Below are 25,941 nucleotides of genomic sequence, written 5' to 3'. Positions count from 1 at the left end.
AAAGCCATGTGAATGACCTTTTGTACCAATCTACACCAAAACCCGTTAATTTATCTTGTACTTGAATGGATCTTTCACCCATGTATGATTTTGAAACATGGATTGGTGAGCTGGAAAATACTGTGTTACACAGATGTTTCAAACGTTTAACGTGGCTTTTTATACAATTAAAAAAATTCACACTTAATAATATTACCACCATTTCATCTGGAAAACTTTAAAGTATTGAGAAACTGTCAAGCTCACAGCAGACACATTTTCAAAATTCTGATTTTAGTTTAAATGCTTGAATTGTATCACTGACAACAAGTACTGTCATTTGTTTTCTTTGAAGTAACAGTCTCACTTTGTTCATTTTTGTGAAAAATGTTGTTTGAAGGGCCTCCCCTGGTGGCGCAGTGGTTGAGCGCTGGGCTGTGAGGCTGCCCGCAGCCTCTGCAGCGCCGGTTCGTTCCCTGCCCGCCAGTGAGGGTCCCACCAAAAAAAAAAAAAAAAAGGGAAAAAAATATTGTTTGAATAACCATGGTTTGCCTGTCAGTTGTTTATTCAAGAAATAGTAATATTCCATGGAAAAAGCAGCTACTTCAATGTGTGGCTCAGATGCTTTTCTTCAAGACAATTATTGTACTTTGATGTGCAGCAGAAATGCTTTATGCACAGCAAAAGAGACAGTAACAAAAACAAAGAGAAACCCCACAACTGGGAGAACATTTTTGCATGCAACACTAATGATAAAGGACTGATCACAAAAATCTACAAAGAGCTGATGAGACTCAACAAAAACAAAGAAAATAATCCAGTCAAAAAATGGGCAGAAGAGCTAAAAAGAAAATTCTCTGAAGAGCAAATGCAAATGGCCAATAGGCATATGAAAAAATGTTCAATATCACTTGTCATCAGGGAAATGCAAATCAAAACTACCATGAGATACCATCTTACACCAGTGAGAATGGCACATATTAAAAAAAACTGGCAAAACAAATGTTGGCGAGGTTGTGGAGAAAAGGGAACTCTACTGCACTGTTGGTGGGAGTGCAAACTGGTCCAACCACTATGGAGAGCTGTGTGGAGATTTCTGGACCTACTAAACATAGAGCTTCCCTAGGATCCAGCAATTCCGCTCTTAGGGATTTACCCAAAGGGCACAGAAACATCCATTCCAAAGAGCACCTGCACCCCTATGTTTATAGCAGCACTGTTTACAATAGCTAAGCTTTGGAAACAGCCCAAATGCCCAAAAATAGATGACTGGATCAAGAAGATGTGGTACATATATACCATGGACTATTACTCAGCATTCAAAAAAGATAAACACATGTAATTTGCAGCAACATGGATGGCACTGGAAGGGATCATGCTCAGTGAAATAAGCCAAAAAGAAAAAGAAAAATACCGGCTGGTCTCACTCATAGCAGGAATCTAGAAAACTTAAATAAAAGACCAGGAAAAAGAATAACTATAAGAAAGTGAAAATCAAAATCAACAAACAACTATGAACCAGAGACACTCTGTGGGGGGTAGGAGGCGGGGAGGGGAGGGATTGGGGTCAAAATAAGGGGGTTGCAATTGTATGGGGGATATAAAAATAAAATTTATAAAAAAAAGAAATGCTTTATGCTTCCTATTTTGTCACTTAGAATATTAAAAGACATATACTCAAGGGTGGAACTTTGATAAAAATGTTAACTTTTATTACTTTATCAAAGACATTTGTAAGTACGATTTTTCTTTTTTAAATGGCAATTCTGGGATGATGAAGAATTTATTACTAGCACAGTTTGATTCCTCTACCTTGATTTATGCTGCACATAGCAGTTATACCTTCATAGCTTTTGTCACCATGGTGAAGAAAGGCAAATAACATCTAAGTGTTATTATGAAAAGTAACATCTTATTATATAGTGAAAATAGTTTGATCTCTTGAACTTCCTGAGATCTCACTTTTGAGAACTGCTGTTCTAGATAGCCAATGTATTCCATATCCAGAAATACGGAGGTCAGAAAAAAAGGACCACTTTCTAGGTTAACTACTGCATGTCCTCGAATAACATCATTTTGCTCAATGTCGTGTCATTAGAACATTGATAAGATAAAGGAAATCCTGACTGATGTTGAACAAAGCCATCACCTTGTGGATTCATCATATCTATGTTACTCAAGGTCTTGCTTTCATGATTCATGGTTTCACTTAACGTTGCAGTTTTTAAGAACCTACTGTCTTTGTTAAGTGAGGACTTACTGTACAACGAATTTGTTATGTAATATGAGAACTCATGATAATATGAAGAGAGAGAAAATAGTCAATGGCTAGATTATAAAGGGACTTACTATATTAGGGAGTGCAGAATTTATCAGCAGTGGGGAGTCTTTGAAGACAGGGTATGCATGTATGGTAGGGGCTTGGGTGGGTGATGGCATTACATTTGTATTTTTCAAAGAACACTTTTATCATGGTGTGTGTTGTGGTCAGGAGACCAGTGGAAAATGAAGAAATCCTTAAGTACGGCACTGACTTGGTTATACAGCCACAGAAGGCCAGGTGGAGGTTAGATCATGTCTTTCCTAAAGTAGAACTCAGACTAGCAGGGTCTGTTGACTGACTGGGTAGACAGTAGCATAATCAGCTGCCTCCATCATCATGATAGTTAAAAGATGTCCCTTTGTACAGTCTTGTGTAGGCAGTTTTCTCTGGAAATAAGCCTTATTAGGTATCAGGAATACTCTATAATGTCTTGCCAAAATGATTTTCAAAGGTAGTTACTATTCTGACCCTTTTACCATAGTTAAGTTTTATGTGTCTTTGAATTTCACATTAATTGAATCATATAGTATGTACTCTTGTCTTTTTTTTTTTTTTTTGGCACAGAATTGTCTTTGAGGTTCATGAATGTGGTTACATATAGTAATGATTGGTTATCGTTGCTATGTAATAGTCCATTGTCTAGCTATAGTTTTCTACTTAGTGGTTTCCAGTTTTGGACTATTATAACTAATGCTGCTATGAATGTTTTTTATGTCTTTTTGTAGATGTAAGCACTCACTTCTATTGAGTGGAATTGCTAGTTCATGGGCTAGTTGTATGTTTAAGTACTACCAGTTTTCCAAAAAGGTTGTGTTAATTTGTTGTCTTTTTTTTTTTAGATTTATTTATTTATTTTATACAAGAACTGGGGTACAGGGCCTCCCCTGATAGTGCAGTGGTTGAGTGCTGGGCTGCGAAGCTGCCTGCAGCCTCTGCAGTGCCAGTTCAATCCCCAGCTACCGGGCGAGGGTCCCACATGGCGCGCAGACCTCTCCTGCCGCCCACTGCTCCCCTCAGCAGTGTACTTTGTCACTCTGCCTGTTCTGTTCTGTGCTCTGGCTCTGATGAATTCTCTCACCCTCCCCCATTTCTGACTGTACCCAGTGCTTGTATAAATAAATAAATAAATCTTTAAAAAAGAAAAGAAAAAAGGCTTAGAAAAAAAAAGAACTGGGGTACAGGCCAGATGCGCAGGAGGGTGAGAGGATTCACCAGAGACAGAGCAGGGAACAGAACAGGCAGACTGACGAAATACACTGCTGAGGGAAGCAGCAGGTGCAGAGTTCTGCCGCTCCGCCGGCCGGCCGGAATCAAACCAGTGCTGCAAAGGCTGTGGACAGCTTCACAGCGCTGTGCTCAACCTCCTGCACCACGAGTGGAGGCCCTAATTTGTTGTCTTGCCAGCAATGATGAGAATTCTGGTTGTGCTGTATCTTTGACTATGCTTAGCATTGTCAGTCCTTTTAATTTTAGCTAATCTGTTGGGACTGTAATGATGTCTTTTTGTGGTTTTACTTTCCATTTCCCTGATGCCACTGATAGGGGATTTATTTTCATAGACGTGTTGTCTGTGAAAGTATTTTCTTTCGGGAAGTGCCTATTCCATCTCTTACCCATTTTAAAAATTGGGTTGTTTGTCTTTTTCTTAATGATTTATAGAAATTCTTTGCATGTTTTATATATGAGCCCTTTGTGTAATACATATATTTCACATATATTCTCCAGGTATTTACATGTGGGATAGATGGAGAAACAGATTGATAAATCTGAATGTTTTGCTGGGATAATCTGGCACTGTTATGTGTCACTTAATGGTGTTATGGTCAATGATGCATATACAGCAGTAGTCCTGATAGGCTGTGCCATATTAGCCTAGGTGTGCAGCAGAATGACAAAATCACCTAATGACACATTTCTCAGAAAGTGTCCCTGTTATTAAGCAATACATTATGGTATATGTTTTACCAATGAAAGGTGAGCCTGTTTTGTTTTTTTGAAGATTTATTTATTTATGCATACAAGAGCTGGGGTATAGGCCAGAGGTGTGGGGAGGTGAGAGGATTCACCAGAGACAGAGTGAGGAACAGAACAGGTAGATTGACTGAAATACACTGCTGAGGGGAGCAGTGGGTGCAGCAGGAGAGGTCTGCTGTGCCATGTGGGTAGCTCCCTGACCGGAATCGATCTTGTGCTGCAGTGGCTGTGGATAGCTTCATAGGTTGCGTCTTAACCCCTTGCGCCACCAGGGAGGCACTGTGTATTATTCTTTAGAGATTCCAGTTTCGTTACACTGTGGGAATGCACATAGTGATTTTGAGTGGGTCATTGTTGATGTTTTAACTTACTCTCAGCCAATTGTGGATGTTTCTGTTTTCTATTGCTGTGGACCAAACCACCCCAAATCTTACTTTAAAATAAGTGACTTAAAATAACCAGTTATTTACTTATGATTCAATGGGGGGAGTTAGGCAGGGCTCATCTGCAACAGCTTGATTTGTTCTGCTGGTGTCTGCTGGGCTCACTCTTGTGATCATTTGGCAGATTGACTAGGACCTAGTTGGACCTGTATAGCCTTACTCACTTGTCCAGCATTGGACTGCAGCTGTCATCCGGACGTTATGGCCTCCCTGTAGGCTGTCTTGGCTTCTCTGTATAGTGGCTAGGTTTCATAAAGTGAGTAGAAGTTGAAAAGCCTCTTAAGGCCTGGGCTCAGAAATTGCACACTTTCATTCATTGCATTCGTTTGGACAAAGTGAGTAAATAGTCCAGCTCAGATTCAAGGAGTGGGGAAGTGAACTCCACTTCTTGAGTGGAATTGCTGCAAATATTTTGTGGCCATGCTTAATCTAGAACAGTAGCCATAGCTCTTGTTTGTTTCCCCCTTTCTCCTTATTTCTCCCTCCCCCCATTTCTTTTAATTAAAGCACATAGTTTGTGGGGTGGTTCTCTTTTTCTTTTTTAAAATTGTCTTGTCTTTCCTGAAGTCTGTGTAAGAACATTTACTTGGTAAAGACTGTCCTTTATGATTACTCGGTATGGCCAAGTACCAGACATTTTCAGGTCCTGACTTTGTGACTGTTTTTGAAATTACTGTAATAATGCCAAACGTTTGTCAATATTGAAGATAGTTGTATCTTTCCCAGGTGATTTTGATCTTTGTTTAGTTATCCTTTTAAAAAAATTATTAATTGCTGAGGGGTCCTTTTATGGGCTCTGTTCCCAGCACTCTTTGCCTTGTTATTCAGACTTAGTAATATGGGCCTGAAACAACAACTTTGTTCCCCAAAGAGCTTAATGAAGTCGGGAAGGGAAAGGCTCATAGCAGAAGTTGTCTGGATTGCAGTTGTCTTGACAGTGTTTGTCATATGTGAAATAAACAAGAATCTTGGGCAAGGCACAGATACCAGTGACCTGTCAGCCCTTCAGAATGAATCAGCTGAAGTCCTAGACAAGTGACAGTGTCAGTGCAATGAACCCTTGCCCTGACTTGATTGGGTTTCTCATTAAGGAAGCTGTCATAATCCTATTTTAGAGAAAAATTGGTCTCATTGTTCAAGATTCAGCTGATTTAGACATTATTTTAGAGGGGGATGGTCACTTTCAGTGTAGGTGCACCACTGGAAGTGATGTGGCTACTTTTCAGATTACAACCATTTTGGTATGCCCAAGTGTTACAGTTGTTAGGATCTTTCAAACTTGTCTCCAGGTGACTAGAGGCTATTCTGCTTCTCCAAGATAAGTTTAATTAATTGTCTTGGGTCCTAGACAAGTAGATTTGTTAACTGTAGATTCTAATTTATCTATTGTCCAAACCAGCGATTCTTTGATAGGAATAGAAACTCCAAGGTGGCATTTTATTGTAAAAGATGAATGTTGTCTACTAAATGCGACTGATTAGAAGGCCAGGACAATGTATCTGTCTTTCTGGTGACAGGGCCATTATTAAGGCTTTACAGAATGCTCCACTAGTCAGATGGCTGAACTGAATCTTCCCACTCCTGTGAGTATATCTTTAAGACATTGAGAGTGTTTTACAAAACATTTTATCAACTGTGATTCTGTCACAGGCATTTGCAACTTGGGTCAGTTTAGTCTAGTTCTGGACTGCAAGGCACTCCTCCATTCAATGCTGATAGCCAGATCTTTGTCAGTGCTTGAAAACTTTGGATTCAGGCCTCACAGAACAGTCTTGCCAGATAGAACCGCCATCTTATTTTCTGAGTGCAGATTTTACCATGAGAGAAAGGAAAGAAGCTTCTGAGAATACAAAGCAAATTTTTAGAATCAGAAGAAAACATAGGGTTTTCATAGCTTGACCATCTGAGTGACTGTATAAACTTTCAAAAATGTAAGTTTATTTCAGGCATAGCACTTAATTTTGTAAGTTAATCAGGAAGGAAACTATTTTATTGCTTTTATGTGTCAAACACTGTTTGCATTGGAGGTATAGATATGAACAAGACAAGACTTTTGCCCTCAAAGAGTTTATATCCTTATTTAAGAAGATAGACAACTTTCAAATAAGTAGATAATTTTCACATAAATAATTACAGCTTATGATAAGGACTATGAAAAAAGTGGGTGTGGTGGTGTGATTGAGAAGGGAGAAAAGAGGGATGGTACTTCAGACTGGGTGATCAGGGAAGACCTGCTATTAGTGACACATGAACTGTTACTTGCAGGAAGGCAGAACTAACATTTCCTTGATGAGAGAGAGAGGTTTGGGTAGGAGGAACAACAAATGCAAAGACCTTGTGAGGAGTATGTGGTTTCATCAAGAATAAGCAGGGGCCAGATTTTGCAGGGCTCTGGAGACCATGTTTGGAATGATGGGGAGTTATTAGTGGAGGACACTATTGAGCAAGAAAGTTGAATGATATGATTTACATTAAAAAAAAAAAATTCTGCTTCTCTGGGGAGAACAGATAGAAGAATCCCCAGACTAGAAATAGATTAGTTAAGGTGCTGTTAGAGCTTATTTTAAAACTGCAAGGTACTGTGGAAAAAAGGTACCACACAGGCAGTGTTTCAGGATCAAGGTGTGTATTGGGGTCCCTGCATTACAGGTCGGTGGTGAGAGGCAAAGAGCAGTGTCCTCTGGCCATACTTTTTCAACCCTAACCAAACCATGACACACCCCTAATGCCCAGATCCTGATGTACAGGGATTGTAAAGAAACTGAAAGAACTTTTTAATAGAAATCCTTCTGAGATAATTGGGAAGACAAACTTTAGTGGTGTAAAACAAAATGATGAGCTGGAGATACCCCGCACTTGGGCATCCTGGTCCTGGGCTTAGGTACTTTGAGAGCTTCCAAGAGCTCAGACTGGCTTAGGCATGTTAAGAATTCCAGTGGTGGCGCTCGCCATTCAGGGTTTCCTAAATTGGGTGGGACAGTAGGCGCCCTTCAGAGCCCTGCGATCACTATAATAATATGTATTGCAAATGGGGTGTGGCAATATTAAATCATGTATTTGCAGTATTCATTCCTACTCTGAAGAAAATTCTGTATCAGACCTCTTTTACTTCTTTCTTACTGTGATACTGTGATTCACAGGTGTGAGGGTGTGTGTGTGTGTGTGTGTGTGTGTGTGTGTGTGTATGGGCATCTTGAACAGTCATTATCACATGACCAGATATCATATACATATTGTAGGTCTTCACTCTCAGTGGAATTAAGTGTTGAGTGTTGAAGGTGTCTCTTGTTACGTGAATGAAGGAAACTTTTGGAAAATACCTAGGGGTGTTAGTTGCCAGGGAAACCATGATTAGAGGGTGGAACTTTCATTCCCATTCCCTGATTTTCTTGGAGGGGAGAGGGATAGAGATGCAGTTCAGTTGCCCATGGCCAGTGATTCATTCACTCAAGTCAGTGTTTGATAAAATCACAAAAGGAAGGGGCTTCAAAGAACTTGGGGGTTAGTAATCCTGTGAAGATTTGGGGAGAATGGCAGGCCTCCAGAAGGCATACTTTTCCCATACTTTGCCCTGTCATCTGGCTTTTGGTTCCTCTCCTTTAACACCCTTTGTGATAAATCAATGATCTAGTGAGTAAACTGTTTTGCTGAGTTCTGTGTGCCTTTCCAGAGAATTAATCAAACTTGAGGTGGGTGTCCTGGGGAAGCTCTGATTTATAGCCATTCCTGCAGAAGTACAAATAATCTGGGGTATGCAGTCCGAGGAAGGGATCAGGGGACCTTGATCATTAACCACTTGGTCAGAAACATGGGCTTGTGGAGAACAGTCTTGGGAGGCTGACCCTTTAAACAGTGCAACCTGACGTATCAGGTAACACCTGAATTGAGTAGAATGTCAGACGCCCTGACATTGCTGGAGTTGCTTGTGGGTGTGGGAAGTCTCAGCACTCACACATCTCTTGGAAATTGGGCTGCAGGACACTACCAAGAGCGCACTTATGAACAGAGACTCCAGACCTGCTAGCCAAGTTTGTGGACTTGTTTAAGGATAATGGGTAAAAAACAGCCGAGGAATTTTAAGGAGTAAAACCTGAAGATTACTTGATATAAAAAAGTGAACTGAAAACTGCTCATAAGAAGAGAGGGGTTGAGAGAGGGAAGAGCCAAACGGGCAGAGTGTCTTGTGAACTGAGAGAAGGGGCGGGTGTGGAAGGTTGAGGGCAGGTGGGGGTTGTGAAAAATATCGTGAGCAAAATAAATTGGGAAAGATGATAGTAAGCTACTGCGGATTTGGAAATGGATCTCTACTTTCTTTGAGAGTCTTAATAAATTGATTTAAATGGCTTTTAACTTGCCCCCCTTTTTTTTTCTTTTGAGGTTAGACTCAGTTCTTATATGATGCCATTCCAGCGCTGGGCTCATGGAGGCTGAACCTTTATTCAGGTAACACTAATAGGTAATATTTATGGAGCACTTTGAATGTGCCAAGTAACAAATGAAGTGCTATGCCTGTATTGTCATTTAATCTTCACATAACCTCAGGCTGTTGAAAGTGTCCTCATAACCATTTAATAGATGAAGAAAATGAGATTCACCACATACTAAGTTCCGCTGAATTAAAAAAATAAAGGCTACTGCCGTAGTGGAAGGAAGAGATGATGGTAGCTTGAGTTGCCTCATCTGGTATAAAGATGAATATAAATAGTTTTGATTGTCTGAACTTCATTCCCATTTTCATAATTTTCCCCACTATTTCTGTTTAAGACATTGGGAAAGAAAGATCCAGTTTGGAATTTTTAGCCTTAAAGCTTTTCTAGCTTTGTAGTAAATAGGTAAGTTTTGGAATAATTTTTATTTATTTGAGTAAGTTATCTACAGAAGTGAATATCTAAAATCTGGGCATTCTTAAGAGGTGATTAATATAAATGATACTAGCCTTTTTTGTTTTTGTTTTTGTTTTTCACATTTGAGATACTGTCCAGCTTTAAGAAACCTTGTTAGAGATTCTTATAGGCGCTCTCTTGGTGTGTGTAATTGTTTATTTACAGATCACAGTAATTGTTCAGGACTGGGAGGGTTTGTAGCACTATTAATTGAAGACCAGTCAAAAATGAAGATTGAGCGTCAAAAATGGAAGATTGCATTAATGGAAATATTTTTAAGTTTATAAAGATTCAAATTTATATGCTGCTTTGGTTTTATATGTTTAATTTTGTCAAGTGTTGTGTCTACACTCAACCAAGTAAAGCTGCCTTTAATATTACTCTGTCAGTTATGGAGTGGCAAGCACAAGTACGTTGCCCTGTTTTCCCTTCCCCCATCTTTTTCAAAAAAAGAACTTAATTAAGGTATAATTGACATACAGAAAACTGCATATATTCAAAGTGTACAATTAAGTTTTGACATACGTGTTCAAGATAATGAACATATACGTCACCCTCTGCACAACTGTCCTAACCCTCCTTTGTAATTCTTCCCCACTCTGTAGTCTGCAGGCACACACTGGGCAACTTTTTGTCATTGTAGAATAGTTTGCATTATCTAAAATTTTGTATAAGTGGGATTATAAAGTATATTTTTATTTTGACTTTTTTTTACTAAGCGTAATTACTTTGAGATCTGTCCATGCTGTTGCATGTTTCCTTCCAAGTTAATTTCTTTTTTTATCAATATGAAATTCATATAACATACAACTAACAATTTTGATATATACAATTCAGTGATACTTAGTTTATTTGCAATGTTGTGCAACCACCAGCTGTCTAGTGTCCGAACTTCATCATTCCATAAACCATTCCATACCCATTAAGTAATCTTTCCCTGTCCCCTCTACCCCCTGGAAACCTCTCATCTGCTTTGTGTCAACGGATTTGCCTCGTCTGGATATAACATACAAAAGGAGTCATATATGTGAGCATTTGAATCTGACTTGTTTCACTTAGTGTACCATTTTCAGGGTTTATCTAAGTTTATCCAAGTAGTGTATATCAATACCTAGTTCCTTTTTATGTATGAATACTATTCCATAGTGGACATATCACATTTTGTTTATCCATTTATTAGTTGGTGGGCATTTGGGTTTCCATTTTTTGGATACAATAAAATCTTTATATATAACTTTATGTGGATATGTGTTTTCACTTATCTAGACTATGTAGGTAGAAAGTATAATTGCTGAATCAGGTGGTAATGCTTTAATTTTTTGAGGAACCTGTTAAACTGCTTCCAAAATGGCTGCACTATTTTATATTCCTACCAGCAGTGTATGGGGGTTGGCGTGGGGAGAAATCCCAGTTTGTATACAAAACCTCTTACTGCTTTTTCGTTCTAGCCCTTCCAGTGGGTGTGAAGTAGTATCTCTTAGTTTTGATATGCAATTCCTCGATGACTAATAATGTTGAGGATCTTTTTATGTATTTGGCTATTTGTATATCTTTCTTGGAAAACTGTATGTTTAAATCCTTTATCTTTAAAAAATTTGGATAACTTGTCTTTTTTTTTTTTTGAGTTGTAAGAATTCTTTATTCTGGGTACAAGTCTTTCATCAGATACATGATTTGCAAATATTTTTTCCCATTCTATGGGTTGTTTTTTTACTTCCTTGGTATTGTCATAGAAATTTTAAATTTGATGAAGTCCACCTGGTCTATTTTTTATTTTATTGCTTATACTTTTAGTGTTGTGTTTCAGTGGGTTTTGTCTAACTCAAGGTCACAGACATTTTTTTCCCCAGTGTTTTCTCCTAAGAGTTTTACAGTTTCACTTTTTACATTAAGTGCTGTGATCCATTTTGAGTTAAATTTTGTGTATGGTGTGAGGTATGGTGCCATCTTTATTCTTTTACATGTAGATGTACAGTTTTCCAGCACTATTTGTTGAGAAGATCATCCTTGAGCTATTTGATTATCTTGAGAAAAATCAATTGTCTGTAAATATAAGGGTTTATTTTGTGATTTTCAATTCTGTTTACAATACTGTTTTTAATTACTGTTTTGTGTAGTAAATTGAAATTGGGAAATGTGAGTCCTCCAGTGTTTTTCTTTTTTGAGTTTGTATTGTTTATTCTAGTTCCCTTGCATTTCCAGGTGAATTTTAGGATCAGTTTGTCAGTTTCTACAAAAATGTCAGTTAGGATTTGGTAAGGATTGCATTGAATCTGTACATCAGTTTTTTTTTTTTAATTAATTAATTAATTTATATAAGCACTGGGTACAGTCAGAAGCTTGGGAGGGCGAGAGAATTCAAGAGAGCCAGAGCGGGGAGCAGAGCAGGAAGAAGGACCGAAGTACACTGCTGAGGGGAGCAGCAGGTGGCAGGAGAGGTCTGCGTGCCATGTAGGACCCTCCTCCGGTGGCTGGGGAGCAGCTGGGGATCGAACTGGCGCCGCAGAGGCTGAGGGCAGCTTCACAACCCAGCGTTCAACCGCTGTGCCACTGGGGAGGCCCTGTACATCAGTTTTGAGAATGTTAGCATCTTAGCAATTTTAAGTCTTTCAGTCTGAGCACTTGGGGTATCTTTCTCCTTATTTAGATCTTCTTTCATGTCTATCAGTAATAGCTGTAATTTTGGATATACAAGTCTTATACTTGTAAAAATCCTATCCTATTACACTTTGATAAATTAATACCTAGGTATTTTTTGATTTTTATTATTGTAAATGGATTTTTTGTATTAATTTTGAATTTATCCTATAGTTCACTGATGCTTTGTTCATTTTCTTTGAATGTTTTTTCTTTCACCAGTTTCTATTGCTGTGTCCTAGTCTCCCTTCCCCTACTTGTTCTGTTTCAGTTTCTAGTGCGTTGTTAATCTTATGTAGTGTGTTTTAATCTCCAACATTTCAGAATGTTTTTACCTCTACCTAATGTGCTCAGTTTTTCCTTTAGATTTTTGCATATATGGAATATAGTTGTAATAATGTTTTACATGTCTTCCTTTACTAATTCTTTAATCTATATAATTTCTTAGTCATTTCTTTTAACTGCATTGTGAAATAAGTATAATCTACAGGAAACTGCAAAAAAAAAAAAAAGTACAGCTATGTTCCATGTGCTTTTTACCCAATTTCTTCCAGTGGTAACAGCTTATATACCTATCGCACCATAATCAACTTTACGTGCAATCTTTTGTATGTGTATTTACACACAATTTGTGTATTCTTGTGTGAATGGTATTAGATGTGTGTGTGGTTCTTTGGAATTTTATAACATGAATTTGTCTATCAAGTGTAGAATAGCTCCATTCCTACAAGAATCCTTCCTACCTCTACCTCATTCATAAACTTGTAACCCTGGTAACTGCTAGTCTGTTCTGTAGTCATCTCTATAATAGTCATTTCAAAAATGGTATTTAAATATAATCACACAGTATGGTACCTTTTGAGGCTGACTTTTAGCCCCCATCCAGCCTAGTTCCCTTGAGATCCAAACAAGGTGTTGCATATATCAATACCCTTTCATTGCTGTGCAGTATTTCATGGTATGGCTATGCTATGTTTGTTTATACCTGTTGCATATAGTGGTTGAAGGACTTAAATGTTGGCTCTAATTTTTGGCTATAATAAAACTAATTGAGCATTTATGTACAGGTTTTTGTATAAACATAAATTTTTATTTGTTTCAGATAAATGCCCAAGAATACTGGGTGATATGATAATTGCCTATTTTATTTTATAGGGAACTGCCAAACTGTCATTCAGAGTGACTGTACTATTTCACATTCCTACCAGCTTATTATGTATGTGGTCCAGTTTTTCTGCATCCTTACCAACATGTGGTATTTTCATTTTTTTTGTTATTTTCATTGCTATAATAGGTGTGCAGTGCTAGCTCACTGTCGTTTTACTTGTATTTCCCTGATGGCTAGTGACTTTGAACATGTCTTTTCATGTCTTTTGCCCATTTTCTAATTGAATTGTTTCTTTACTGTTGAGTTTTGACATTTCCTTGTATATTCTGGATACAAGTCTTTTGTTCTATATGTTATTTGCAGATATTTTCTCCAACCTGTAGTTTACTGTACATTCTAGACTCCTCTGTTTTCTTAGATTTTTCACTCCTGTCTTCTCCAATGAGGGCACATGTCAGACTCTATCTGGGATCTCCCTAGAGCCCCCTTCCTTTTGACATTACTTGAAAATATTTTAGGCAACTTGGACAATCACAGGGCTTACCTTATTTGTTTCCCATCTCTCAGCAGCTTCCTGTAAATTACTGATGCACAGTGTCTTAAAAATCATTCTTTTATACATTTTGTCTGTTTTTTTTTTTTTTTTGGTTGTTTTTGCCAGGAAGGTAAATGTGATGATCCCTGTTACTCCAAGTTAGTAAAAAATGAAACCTTCCTCTCACCCTGGGGTTTCAATAATATCAGGAATGCTTAATGCAATTGTCCTATAATTCCTTTCTTCAGTTCTTAATAAAAAGGGGGACAGGATAGAGGCTAAATATAATTCAGACAAAAAGATACTTCTGATGTTTAGTGTCTGTTAACTATTATAATAAAGCCCAGCTATTTCCAGAAATTTGCAAATCAGTTAGGTACAGGCTTATCACTAGAAATAGGTCAGCTACCAAAGCACAAGATGATGGTATAGAAAGATTTTAGTGAAAGCTTGTGTGTGATAATATATCTTTTCTTGTTCAGGGTTCTCTTGAATATAGTGCTAGATTCTGGGTGTTTTCATATACTTTTTATTATTACCCATATGGTTCTTTTCTTAAAATAAGGAATATATTTGTAAAAATCACATTTTCCTATATTTATAGGGGAGAGTTCACCAATAGGCAGGCTTCTTAGCCTGAGTACATTCAGCCAGGTAATTATCCTTTGACTTTTATTAGTAATTTTGGAACTTAGAGTTTATGATGATTTAATACAAATACTTATATTTCTTAAAGATTTGTCTCTGCATTTCAAAGCTGTACTTATCTAAAAACTCAGATTCTACCATTGCCAAAGGACCAATTAGTTATTAGACATTTGAAGAAAATATTTCTTTGGAATTATTTTGTGTAATTAGGACACATTTCAATAATTAGGTGACTTTGAGGTCTGGGAATCTGTTAGAACCACCTTTGGACTAGAATGGCCTCTGTTTCTGCCAGTCTCATCAAAGTTTTCTTTCTATTTCTAGTCTGTCACATCTGTGATGAACCAAAGACATATCTTGGTGTATTAACTGTCTTTTGACAGTGCTTCTCATGATACAGTGTGTTACTCAGTAAGTATTTGTCGGATGAATCAATTTCTCTTCATTAAGTCATTGCTTCAGTCAACTCCCTTTTTATATTTCACCCAGGATCTTTCCTTTTCTTTTCATCTTTATTCTTTTAGTCATTTTTTCACTTATGGACAAAGAAGGCAAAGAATATGAGCCCAGAGTCATTCTTTTGTTCAAGAGTAACTGATTAGGAAAAAAAGTATGTAAGAAGAGATGAAAATGCTTGGCTAGAGTTAGATTTTGGAGTTAATGCTAGATTTCATTTACCTATCCCCCTTTTCCCTGCCATTACTAATGGAGGATTGTTTTTTTTGCTTTTCTTCAAAGCTGTGACCAACTTTTTCTCTATTTAATTTATAGTTAATGATATGCTCTTTTCATTTTCATTTCTATTTTTTTAATAACTTTTCTTTCCCTCTCTATGGAATCAATCTCCCTCTTCGTTACTTCTTAAATATTGATGTATCCTGAGGCCTCTGCTTACTTCTCTGGCCTTTGCTGCTGCTAATCTGCCACTGTTCTCACCATGCCCATTCCATTTAAAATCCAAGGTTTTATTTATTTATTTTTAAAGATTTATTTGTTTATGCATACAGGAAGTGGGGTACAGGCCAGAAGTGCCAGGGGTAAGAGGATTCACCCAGAGACAGAGTGGGGAGCAGAACAGGTAGATTGACTGAAATACTCTGCTGAGGGGAACAGTGGGGAGACAGGAGAGGTCTGCTGTGCCATGTGTGTCATCTCCCTAGCTGGGGATAGAACTCGTGCTGTAGTAAATGTGGGTAGCTTCATAGTGTTGACGCTTAACCCCTTGCGCCACCAGGAAGACGCCTAAAATGCAAGGTTTTAAACCCAATCAAAAAATAGGCAGAAGAACTAAGACACTTCTCCAAAGAGGACATGCAAATGTCCAACAGGTATATGAAAAAATGCTCAACATCACTTATAATCTGGGAAATGCAAATGAAAACCACAATGAAATACCACCTCATAACGGTGAGAATAGCCCATATGAAAACAACTGGCAACAACAAATGCTGGCGAGAATGTGGAAAAAAAGAAATCCTCTTACACTGCTGGTGGGAATGCAAACTGGTCCAATCACTGTGGAAAGCTGTGTTGAGGTTCTTCAGAGCCATTAAAAATGGATCTACCATATGACCCACAATTCCACTCCTAGGAGTCTACCCAAAGGACACAAAAACATTAATTCAGTTAGTTGTGATGTTACATGTCATGTATCTTCTGGAAAATGGTATTGTATACCTGCGAGGGCATGAGAGTGAGAAGGGCAAATAAGGTTTTAGTGTTATTAAAAAAATGGGTTGAGCTTGTAGATCCCATGAAAATGTTTTGGAGGTTGCCCAGGAGTCCTAGGGCCCACTAGAAGAGGTGCTTTTCTGTCCAGTCACCTGGGTGACTGCTTAGACTTGTGTCCTGATCATCCTACAAATCTCTCATGTTACTAAGTTTTAATGATTCTGTCTCCTTAATACCTCCTAGGTGAGAGTCTCCTTAGTTCTTTTGCCCAAATATTTTCCTGTTTTCCTTCCTAGCAGTTATCTCTGCTTTTATCTTATTTCTAAACTATCTACATTGTAGCAGAAGTAATCTTTCTGAAATAAAAATATGCTGTAACTCCTTTCTGAAAATCCATTACAAATTTCTGATAGCTTTTGTTAATATATAAGGTGTCTTATGATCCTGTGCCTCTAGCCTCTAGCTTTTTTTTTTTTTAAAGATTTATTTATTTATGCATACAAGAGCTGGGATACAGGCCACAGGTGCGGGGGATGAGAGGACTCACCAGAGGCAGAGTGGGGAGCAGAACAGGCAGATCTACTGAAACACACTGCTGAGGGGAGCAGCGGGACAGGAGAGGTCTCCTGTGCCATGGTTGCTCCCTGGCCGGCCAGGGATCAAACTCATGCTGCAGAGGCTGTATATTGCTTCATAGTGTGGTGCTTAACCCCTTGCACCACCAGGGAGGCCCTCTGGCTTCTTTTTAAGACACGTTTCTTTGAGTACCTTATATGGTAGCTTCCTTTATTTAATACCTGCAGTTCTGAGAAAGCATCATGGTGCCTCATACATCTATATTAATATTATTGTTAGTTAATATTATTGAATGATCTTAGAACATTCCTAGCACTGTTCTAATTATTTTACATATATTGTCTTATTTAATCTTTATACAACCTTTCAAAAGAAATACTCTTTATCATGAGGAAATTGAGGTGTAAAGAGGTTAAGTAACTTTACTCAATTCGTCCAGCTAGTATAGAATCTAGGTCTTCTTCTCCACTTCTCTGACTAAATACTTTTTGCCCTTGAGCTTAAGCATTCCCTCCTTCTGGACAGCTTTGCTCTGGTATGATTTAGATTCCTCTATTTCATTTAACCTTGTGAACAGCTGTAACTTGTACTTAACATAATACGTTATAATTTACTTGTCTACTGCACTGTTGATTTTCCTGGTAGGCACAGGAAGGGAACTTCATTCCTCTGGTACAGGAATATTAGATTATATCTGAGAATGTTTGTCTCTAAGTGAAAAATGCATATTGAGCACCTTAAATCCTAACGTTACTCTGGGTCTACCTAGTCTGTTCATTTTACAGAAGCAATTCTCTCAGTTTCAGAGGAACCATAAGACAGATCATATTATTTCTGTATTAATTCTTCCAAGTTTTAACAATAGTTTTAACAACCTTAATCTGGTTGTATTAGTTTAGAAAAGTCTGATAATAACAAAAAGAATAACTAGCACTCTTTAAAATGCTATTCATATGTCTAAGCATTTTAGCTGTGTATTAACTCGTTTAATCCTTACCTTCCCATGAGATAGTTACTATTACCTTTGTTTTACAGATAAGGGAAACTGAGGCACCAAGATATTAAGTAACTTGCTCAAGATCACACAGTTTGTAAATGGCAGAGCTGGAAATCAAATCTCTTAAAGCTGTATTGTGCAGAATACTGAATCTTCTTTACCCAAGATCCCACACTTAAATTCTTGGTTAGGATAAAGGTAAGTCAGGATTCCAGTTAAAATTATGTGGCCCAACTGAAAATGATAATTTAGTATAGATTTTTTAAAAAATACATTTTTAAAAACAGTATTTTTGGTATGAATGAAAGGCTCTTTCATGTTATTTTTATTACAAATTCATTATTACAGTTCTGAGCTTCCTGCCCAATTTCCATTTTCCTGGTAAATAATAGCAGCAAAAAATTTCCCATCTTAATTGAGACTTACCAAGTTGATAATCATTTTTCTTCTCCCAGCAAGTTATATCTTTAATTCCAGAATCCTGTTTTTTTTATTAAAAAGATGCATTTGAATTTATGTTTTTGGTGGGATTCATTTGTTCATACCTCTTTTCTGCACCCCCACTCCCTTGAGCATTGCAGTGAGTGTTTAATTTTGAGAATGCTAATTAGCTTCAGTAATTACACACCTTGAGGCATTTCTAGACATTTATAGCTTTGTATTTTTGGTCTAGAATAGGATGTGTTAGAGCTTGTCAGTTTTTGTGTCTTTTTTTTCTTTTTGAAGAAAGCTTTGACTTTAGTTTAGGGAGGTTTAATCCATCTATGTCCAGTCAGGGCACTTCAGGCTGAAGGGAGTGTATTTTGCCAGTGCCCAAGAGTGCCCTTCTTGTATTTTGCTGATAGTATCATGAGGTCTCCTAGAGGGGTTTCCTTTGAGATGATGTCTTATGTTGTAGATGAGTTTCAGAATCAGATCAGTATGGAGGGCGGATTCTTATTAAAATAGACCTTTGAATAGATACTGAGGCTAGTTTTGTGATTTGTGTGTTGCAGAAAGCACAGCTACATGTTCCTCTTGATAACACACTTTTAATTCTCAGTCATGCAGGATGTGCTATGAGCTCTCTCTTACCAGCCTTCTCTGCCTGCAGGTGTCTTGTATAGTGTTGTCAAGGGTATTTCTGCCTGTTTCAGAGTAGATTTGATGCCAGATTACCTACTTCTGCCATAATACTCTGTTAGTTTGGAAATTAGCATTCATCAGAGTGCTAAATTGATTTGGAAATTTGAAAACCATAATATGTTTTAAAGAGAGTGCTGAGGTATAGGCTATAGTTGCATCCTTGCTTTGCATTCTTAGGAGTGGACAGGATTGACCGATGCCAGATTCAGAGGGGTTGGGGATAAAGACCAGAGAGACATGCTGAAAGTTACATTTTCCTTCATCTGTTTTGGATTTCTTTCTACCTCCCATCATATTTGGGCCTCAAAATAAGAGCCTCATTATAATTTATTTATTGAATTAGCCTCTCTGGTAGAATTATGTATGAAATTACTGAATATAATTAGTATTCCTACACAGGCAGGTGAGGAAGCAAAGTTGAAAAGAGCAGAAACGTCCTCATATAAAAGTCATGACTGTTTTCATTAATTTCATTTTAAAGGAAACTTCTGAAATTGGAGGAAGCAACTAAATGAAGTAACCAAATATAAATAATTCATTTTCTGGTTGTGCCAGGTTTGCTTACATATCATATTGATGTTAGGTATCGGATAACCATTCCATACTTGCTTTTTGTAAGTGGTCCATTAATGCCTATTTATTGTACAAAGAGCTATCTGAAAGTAATGTATGCCACAGTGAAGAAAAAGGGGAAAAAAATCCCTCCCATTTATAGAGGACATTTTCCCCCAGTTTTATTTAGATATAACTGATCTGCAGCTTTGTATCAGTTTAAGGTTTACTGTATAATGCCTTAACATACATACACGGAGAAATGATTACCTGAAGAAGTTAATGTTCCTCTCCTAATATAGTACAAAAAACCATTTATATTTTAGTGGGTGAAATGGTTATAAGAAAAATAATACAATCTTATTTCCATAGAATCAATGAAAAATTTCCTAAAGTGAGCCCAAGAAATAGCTGTTTTGGTTGTAACTTTACCTGAATTTGATTCTGCTTTTTTGTTCCTTTAGTGTCCCTGTTTTGCCCATACTAGGAAGAAGAGTGATGGCAGAGCACAGACATACAATAACTCAGCTTGTCCCACATTTGCTGTGTACTCGGCATCCTGCAAAATTATTGAAAAAAATATTAAATTGCATTAAAATCCTATGAAGGAGATTTTAACTAGTTTGTTTTTTAGATCAGTAAAGTAGGACTGACAGAGGTGGTTGCTAATCTAAAATCACACAGCTGGTATGTGATAGGGCCAGGAGGCCTGCTTCTAACAATTTAAGTCCCAGGGCAACAGCATGAATGGAAAGATTTGCTCCATATGTCTAAATATTTAAGTTACAAATCAAGGTTTAAAAAACTGTTAGGAAAGATTTTTCTTCTTCTGTCTTGACAGATATATTTTCATAGGGACCTGGCAGGCCGGAATTCTCAGACTCCTTGAAGTTCTGAGACAACATGGGATAGTGTAGGGATATTCTCTAAATCTCGTCTCCATCTATACCCTGCACATCATCTGTTTTTGCCCACCATTAAAAACATGGAATATGTATAATAATGTGTGTTGTCCGTGGAAGGACAGTTGGAAAAGATGCCTTTTGAAGGCCCTGACAATGGCCTTGGGACTTCTTGGGCATGGGTTTCTGGGGTCCAGAGCATAGTTGGGGGTGGTAGATTCAGGGGTTTCAGGTAGATATGTCCCTTGGTTCCATGAACATCTTGCCCTAAAAGAATAGGCAGGTCAGGGCCTCCCCGGTGGCGCAGCGGTTGAGCGCTGGGTTGCGAAGCTGCCCGCAGCCTCTGTACCGCTGGTTCGATCCCCGGCTGCTCTCCGGCCACCCGAGGAGGGTCCCACATGGCGCGCAGACCTCTCCTGCCGCCCGCTGCTCCCCTCAGCAGTGTACTTCGGTCCTTCTGCCTGCTCTGCTCCCCGCTCTGGCTCTGGTGAATTCTCTCACCCTCCCGTGCTTCTGACTGTACCCAGTGCTTGTATGTATAAATCAATCAATCAATCATCAATAAATAAATCTTTAAAAAAAAAAAAAAAGAATAGGCAGGTCAGAAGTGGGTCAGGATAGATCTGTGTAAAGTGTGACTAGGGTTTCTTTACCATGACCGGAGGTGGTACTAGGGTCAGGACTAACACCCCCGTCCATCTAACAGTGCTGTCTTGCCAGTAGTAAGAGAGCCTGGATTTACAGGCAGGAAGTGATGACTGGCTGTGTGGTGAGTGCAGCAGGTTTGGAAGACATCTGGTCATGTCAGCCGGAGAAGTGGATTAGATGGACCATGTTTTACACGAACTGGTCTTTTTCTCCTTTGAAAATGCTATTTAATGTTTAATCTTAGAATCTAGGGAATTTAAGAATTGAAAGAAATTTTTCTTATTCCAAGTACATCTGTCTTTGTTAGTTTAAATTGAATGCCACAGTTATGAAGAGACAATGCTAATTTTTTCCATCTAAAGGTAGATGAGGTAGAAGCATATAGGTCTGTAGTTTTTACTGAACAAGGATTTCTTCAGTACTCTTTGTTTTGAATCTAGAAAAAAAAATCAGATTATAATTTCTTTTGTATTTTATATCACACATAAATTAGTCATCATTATATAATGTTAAATTTTTCAGGTGTCTGAAATTGATCTCAGACTTACAGAGAATAGTGTATATTCGTGGTGGTTATGGGGAATGCAGTTTGAATATAGAATATTACTTCTTTGCCTCATACATTTTTGAGTTTGTAGAATATGTCTGGATTCTGGTCGTTCTTAAAATCCATAGAACATCATTTTTAAGATTGACTAGATCTAGCCACACTGTTTGTATATGAAGCATGTATCGAAACCCTGTTGATCCATATTAATCCAGGATCTTAGACTGTCCTCATCTCACTACAAACGTAGCAGTTCTGTCAGACTTGGAGTTTCATTTAAATCTGGTAAGACCATAATCATAGCTTCTGTTCAGTTTTCAAGTTACCCTTTTTATTAACAGGTGAGAATCTTGTGCTTGCATCTGTTACATGATCAAATCTGTTAGAGGTAGAAAAATGCAAAGAAAAATTGAGCGCTATGTACCCTCAATGCTAGAGGTATAAATAGTAAATAAAAGCCTAAATAAATATTAGACCTAGAACTTGGTGGTATAGAAAACAGATTTTTAACCCCCTTCTAGTTTTTTCTTAAAAAACATGTCTTTCCTAAGTCTTGGTTTTACCTTTTCTGTGATACCTATTTCCAAAAAGTACTTCTACTTTTTCACTCACTTATTAGCAAATTTTCCAAGTTCCTGAAAAAAACACTTGTTTTTTGAAAAAGCACATTAGAATTTCCATATCTGCGTTAAGTGACAGTTTGAGTGGCATCCTGTATGGCACTGGGCTTGGGAATTTGTTGACATAAATCTATTTTCTCTGACTCGATTCCCCCACTTAGGCTCTTCAGCTTGTGGTCTATTTTTAAATCCTACTGCTGTGCTCTAGATTGCAGCAGTTCTGTTCCTGAATTATTTATCATTGTTTGGAGCTGAATGAAGCAGTGTGTTTTTCACCACTGCTCATTAGAACCCACGTGTCTGTCTTCAACTCGGTTGACAGATTTGGTTCATGTTAAATCCCACTGGTCCATCCTGGGAAGACTGCAAGGCAGTGTAGGGACAGGCCGCAGTCTGTGCTATACTGTAAGATCATTTAGCCTTTTGGATTATTGTTATTTTGTTTTGGCAGCAGTGGGAAAGATGGAAACTATGCCATTTTCTTCCCTTCTATTGTGTCCAGAGATAGAGAGGGTGTTACACTGATTTTTGTGATGACATTTCATTTTTGTTTTTATAGTTGTTGTTGGATTGGGATGTTGCTTTTTTAGGCGAGATGAGTGAAGAGTTCCTATGGAAAACACAGCTTTAAATTAAAGTTCTTTTAATTATAAATATGACCTGAAATTCTCTGGTCTTGTGGTGTAGGGTGGGGTGGATTCATCTGTTTTGTTTGGGAGTATTTCTTCTCATTGCCTATTCTCTTACCTTCTTACAGACCTTAGGCTTGAAAGAAGGATGGCAAAACCTAGCGTGAGGCAATTTTGAATGATATTTTTTCCATTTTCTGATGCATCATAACTGATGTTTCTGTTTCATCTTCATCCTGCATTTCTTCCTGCATTCCATCTTTCATGAAAATGTTTTTCTCTTGATACCACTTTTTTCCTCTTTGATATATGAGCACGCTACTACTTTTGTATCTTTTTTAAAATTTATTTTAAAGATTTATTTATTTATGTACACAAGAACTGGGGTGTAAGCCCGAGGTGCAGGGGGTGAGAGGACCCACCAGAGACAGAGTAAGGAGCAGAACAGACAGAGATACCAAAGCACACTGCTGAGGGGAGCAGCAGGCGAGCCAGGAGAGGTCTGCTGCACCACATGGGTCAGCTCCCTGGCCAGCCGGGGATTGAACCTGTGCTGCAGTGGCTGGCCACAGCTTAACAGTGCTGTCCTTAACCCCTGCGCCACCAGGGAGGACCTACTTTTGTGTCTTTTAACAATACTTTTCCTTTTCATATCACTGTAGATAGAAGGAGGGGAGGGTAACCTGTCAATCATTTGGATATTGGAAAAAGAGAAACTTTGTCCCCCTACTCTGTTGGCTATTTCTTGAGTTTTTTCATACCATTAAAAAAAAAAAAGTAGTAGTACAGATTTGGTTCTCATTCTTGGGAGTAATGATAAATATTTTTATATTTTGAGCTAGAAGAAACTTCTTGAGCTTCTGTTGCTGCTTTTGGTCTGTGCTACTAGACAAGAAACTGCTACTCACTGCTTTGCAGTTCACTCTGCTGTGATAGTGAATTTCAGTTGCGTAAATCCCCCCCCCCCTTTTTTTTTTTTGGCAATATCTTAGGTCAGCCCCACTCACTGACTGGTCTCCTGACATTTCATTTAACTTAGTTCTTTGGTCTCTATCAGCCAAGTTGAAGCATATTAAATTTCTATCATTCCTTTGTGCTTTTCTCCAAGTTATCTTGACTGTCTCTTTGTCAGGACACTTCCATGACTACTTGAAAAATCCAGTGTAGAATTATATATCTTTGGGAAAATTGCCATAATTCAAGCTACCAAACTCTTATTAATTTGTATATACTCTTTTTTTTTTTTTAAAAACATTGTTTGCAAAGGTTTTTTTTTTTTTTTTTTAAAGATGTATTTATTTATTTATTTATACAAGCATTGGGTACAGTCAGAAGCGCGGGAGGGTGAGAGAATTCACCAGAGCCAGAGCGGGGAGCAGAGCAGGCAGAAGGACCGAAGTACACTGCTGAGGGGAGCAGCGGGCGGCAGGAGAGGTCTGCACGCCATGTGGGACCCTCCTCCGGTGGCCGGGGAGCAGCTGGGGATCGAACCAGCGCTGCAGAGGCTGCGGGCAGCTTCGCAACCCAGCGCTCAACCGCTGCGCCACCGGGGAGGCCCTAATTTGTATATACTCTTAATTTTTGTATTTTTCAAGTTGCTGGTGATTTAAAGCACAATCCCTGCATTCACAGAGGTCTAATCTTGGGTAATCAGAGATGAATGGACTTATTTTCCTCGTTATTTTGAATTTATTGGTTTTAAATTTCACAAACATATTTAAAACTCCATATTTCAATTGTAAGGACAAGAGCAAGGGATCTTGTTTTCTGTGCAAACTTATGAACAGTTCCTACTACTCTCCCAACATGGTAGGTAGATGCCTACCTACCTCACCACAGGGCATAGTCATTGGATAGCAGTGTATCAGTGTTGCGAAAAGGGGGTCTTAACACTGGGACTTCTCTGGTAAGAGGATTAAGTCTTTACAGTCTTACTTGGAATTAAATTTTGGAGACTAAAATGACCCAGACTACAAGTTGAAAATCCAAAAGTTATGCTTGGTTTCCAAAACAGCCATCCAAGTTTTGTCTGTGTAGCAGAGTTAGAACGTATTTACTGTAGCATGCAATGAGAATAATTTATTTGAGCAAAAGTCGATCCCTGATGGTCTTAGGGTATAGTTATGCATCCTTATATCCTTATATGTGATATGAGTTCTCATCCGTTTACTGTGAAAATCTTGTGGTGACATTCAGAACCAGAATTGCGTATTATCAGTAGGGTATTAACCTTATTTTCCAGCACCCAATGATACTTTACATGAGAGTTGGGTTTACCTTAGAAATTTTAATTCAGAGCTCCTAAAAACTTGACCTTGTAAGAGGTGGAGCTATGTTTCATTTTCCTGACTGGATGTAAGCAGCATAAAGGTTTCCAGGTGAAGACTAGAACAAAAGCTACTTGAGGCTTCTTAATTTGTTTAATCCTTCAATATGAAATCAATCTTCTGACCACTTGTGCTGCTTTCTTAATCCTACTCCAGCCATACTAGTTTAATCCTCAGTCCCAACACTGCTGACTATTTGCAGAGTTACGGAACAATTTTCAGGTTTGCCTTTATTTCTGGCATCAATTGCAGAGGACGGGGTCTCCACGACCACCCTTGGGTTCAATAATTTGCTAATGTTTGCAGAACTGACTAAAAACTATTATACTTGAATTAATGGTTTATTTCAGCAAAAGGATGCAGATTAATATTGATCAGCAGAAGAGATGCATGGGGCAAAGTCCAGGAGGGTTTCAAATGCAGACCTTCTGGTTGTCCTCTCCTATTGGAATGGACAGAGTTAACTTCCAGGCAGTGCTGTATGGGAAAACACCTGGAATATTACCAACTGAGGAAATTCATCTGAGCTTTGGTGTCCAGAATTTTCATTGGTTCTCTATCACAGAGATACTGTTGATTACCTGTATTAGCTGGCCTTAGTCTCTAACCCTTCTTGAGGTTGAGCCATCATATCCTGTGTGACCCAAAGTCTCCACCATAGATCACATTTACTATAGCTCAAGGCAGCCAGTAAACAAAGACTCTTACTAGGCAGTACATTCCAGTGGGTTAAGATTACTTCCTGGGAGCTGAAGGCAAAGACCTGACCTCTCTTTGGGCAAGGTTAACTTCGTAATTATACACTGTGTTAGCTCAG

At 38.2% G+C, this 25,941-nt stretch overlaps 1 protein-coding gene across 13 annotated transcripts in view; it reads left to right on the top strand.

Annotated features, from left to right (window-relative positions):
• R3HDM2 (R3H domain containing 2) overlaps positions 1 to 25,941 on the top strand; it is a 124,366-nt gene that overhangs the window by 20,290 nt on the left and 78,135 nt on the right. For 7 of the 13 annotated variants that reach the window (XM_054696724.1, XM_054696730.1, XM_037515050.2 and 4 more), the window contains 3 exons: positions 9,102 to 9,162; positions 14,855 to 14,941; positions 17,813 to 17,972. The gene's annotated coding sequence lies outside the window, so the exon portion shown is untranslated. Of the gene's footprint in view, positions 1 to 9,096; positions 9,163 to 13,975; positions 14,537 to 14,854; positions 14,942 to 17,812; positions 17,973 to 25,941 lie in introns of those variants that run through there. The other 6 variants (XM_054696721.1, XM_054696722.1, XM_054696728.1 and 3 more) reach the window with 4 other exon arrangements.

Source organism: Talpa occidentalis, unplaced genomic scaffold (genome assembly GCF_014898055.3).
Source record: "Talpa occidentalis isolate TD23 unplaced genomic scaffold, MPIMG_talOcc4v2.1 talOcc4.16, whole genome shotgun sequence".
In the NCBI taxonomy this organism is placed as follows: Eukaryota; Metazoa; Chordata; class Mammalia; order Eulipotyphla; family Talpidae; genus Talpa; species Talpa occidentalis.
The sequence above is the reverse complement of the archived record's forward strand: the minus strand, read 5'-3'. Positions and strand labels throughout refer to the sequence as shown.